Below are 2,927 nucleotides of genomic sequence, written 5' to 3'. Positions count from 1 at the left end.
TTTTATATTGGAGTGGCCAGATTGCTTTTGTCTTCAGGAGTTCCCCCAGAGGCCCAAGTCAGATGAGAATTAGATGCTCTCAGGCTTTCTCCTAAGGTCTGGATCCCTCCAGGAAAGATTTTGGCCTCAGGAATTTGGGGGTTGGCCTGGCCTGGGAGCAAGGCTCAGTAAAGATGCTGGTCTAGGGTAGCTTGTGGCCATGCCACCCAGAGATTCAAAGGGAGATGGGGCGGGAGGAGGCCCCAAGGGCTCCCGGGGACTGCACTGAGGAACTGGTTTGGTCTGAATGCAAATGTTCAGGAAGCAGAGTGGTGGTTCCCCCAGTGTCTGGGGCTCCAAGACAAGGAATGGGACAGGACTGAGGCTAGGAGGAGAGATGGGTGGCAGAGATGGGAGAGTGAATGAGGCTGGGGGTGTCAAAACAGGGAGGGTGCAATTGACTTACCCCAGAGAGAGGCCTGTGGGTCATGCAGGCCCAGGGAAGCAGAGGGAGGTGAGGGCGGGGCCAAGCCCAGAGGGCTACTGGGGACCCCAGAAGGAACTGGATTGGTCTGGATGCAAAGGATCAGGAAGCAGTGGTGGTTCCCCTGGTGTCTTGCTTATGCTTATTTTTAATTTTTTGATTTATTTATTTTTATTTTATGTTTATGTTTTACTTGCATGTATTTAAGCACACACATGCGTGTAATGCCCATGGTGGCCAGAAGAGTGCGTCAGGTTCCCTGGAACTGAAGTGCTGGGAATTGAACCCTTGTCATACATAAGAGCAGTTAGTGCTCTTAACCACTGAGCCATCTCTCCAGCTCTGACTTTTATATTAATAATTAAATTTTGCTTCTGTATTTGATACAGAATCAAAGCAGCTTGATTTTTTATAATATTCAATACTAAGAATGCCACCTTGCATTATCAGCAGAAGACTGTTTAGGGTCATCTCAGAAATTGTTGGAAATTCTGCCCTAATCCAAAAACAAAAATTGTTTAACAAAAAAAAAAAGTTTTAGTAATTGTGTGTGTGTGTGTGTGTGTGTGAGAGAGAGAGAGAGAGAGAGAGAGAGAGAGAGAGAGAGAGAGAAATGCCAACCAGCAAATCCTACAGCAATTGTGCATTCAGAAACCTTTTTCTGGTGTTAAACTGTTTCTAACCCCATGCATCGCTATTAACCTCTTATGGAGATATAGCCCACAGTTTGAGAAGTTGGGGCTTAGTCTAGGGTCCTCAATTTTGACCTATATTCAAAATTGTTTGGGAGGGTTTAAAGATATGGAATCCTGTCAGGTATGGTGATACTCACCTGTAAACCTAGGACTTGGGAGAATGAGTCAAGAGGATGGTGAGTTTGGGGTCAGCCGGTATTACATAGTAAGACTGTGTCAGAGAGAGAGAGAGAGAGAGAGAGAGAGGAGAGAGAGGATTCTAAGACTCCACCCTCAAAGATTCTTGTCCTGCGCTAGCATTTATTACTTAGTGTCTCACTGAGACATCAAACATACAGTGGCTGTAGGGCCTGTGTGAGACATACGCCTGCTCCATCTCAGAGATTTCCATTAGCCATATCCTGATGCCCATTTTCTGTGGTAGTTTTCAGGCGTTTTGTTGATTTCTTGATTGAAACAGGAATTGCACAATGTTGTCCAGGCTGGCTTCAAACTTCTGGCTTAAATGATTCTCCAGCCTCAGCCTCCTGAGCAGCTGGGACTGCAGGAATGTTCTACTGCACATATTTACCATGGTTTTAAAAGGCATTTTCAACTTCAAGTTTGTTCTTTCAAGAAGTAATGTTAATTCCCCTCCTCTCCCATGATGATGTGATTTCCAAGGCTACGTGACAAAAGGCACGTGGCTCCTGGCTTGTGTTCGCTCTATTTCTCCTTCTAGGGGAAGTCAGCCATGTTGCAAGCACTTGAGCAACCCTCTGGTCCTCTGTGTGGCAACTGAGGCCTCCTGCCAACAGCCAGTAGGAGTTTGCCAGGCATATAAGGGAACCCCACAGAGGGCATCATCCTGGAGATATGTGACTACCAGCTTCCTCTCCTATAGAAACCAGATGAGCTGACGGATGTTCTTGTAGAATGCTAAGATTTAGATAAACTTTTTTTTTTCTTCTTTTCTTTTCCACTGTGTGACCTACAGGCAGAGGCTAGGCACAGTTTGCTCTAGCATGGGACGCCATGAGAGGCCCAGGGTGAGGTGACAAGCGTGCCATAAATCCAAACCCATGCTTTTTAGATTAACTTTTATGTAGTAATATGCACTTAACATGCTATGATACTGGCCTGTTCTTACTATTTCTTCAACAAGAATACCCGCCAATGGTAAACACCCTAACAGCCCAGAGCCATTCAAGAGATCACAGTTCTCCCTTTCAAGGTGAGAACCCGGTACCCAGGCACGACCAAGTGGCCGTGATGACCCTTTCATGAGCCAGGCACACAGAGAGCTGCCTGGGTGCTGGCACCCAGCAATGCCCAGACTACAGCTTTGCAGCTTCGTGGGTGGCTAATCCAGGATGGGCCTGCGTGAGATGCACCAGAGCAATCCTCTGGGTCCCGTGACTTTTGCTACAGGCATTAAGTTTAACATATCCTTCCTTTCACCCATGTTCTAGTCTGTTTCCACTCTTGTGGTCCTCCATCCACAAAGTTTACTTTCAGCTAGAGCTGCTCAGAAACATGAAACCCATCCCTGCAGGTCTCTGCTGCTCCTGACCACAGTCTCCCTTTCCCCACTGACCTCTGCGGCTTTCTGCATCCATCCTCAGACTCTCAACTGCAATTGCCTGTGATACTACTTACCCCAGTGTCTGGCATTTACACGGCCCAGTTCTCCCATTCACATCTCCTCACTACCCTGCTGCAGTGTACACTTCTAATCCTACCTGCCTGCTGGAGGAAGTAAGAGGAAGCATTATGCCAGCCTTGGCCAA

Source organism: Nannospalax galili, unplaced genomic scaffold (genome assembly GCF_000622305.1).
Source record: "Nannospalax galili isolate Female #2095 unplaced genomic scaffold, S.galili_v1.0 scaffold571, whole genome shotgun sequence".
NCBI lineage: Eukaryota > Metazoa > Chordata > Mammalia > Rodentia > Spalacidae > Nannospalax > Nannospalax galili.
The sequence above is the reverse complement of the archived record's forward strand: the minus strand, read 5'-3'. Positions refer to the sequence as shown.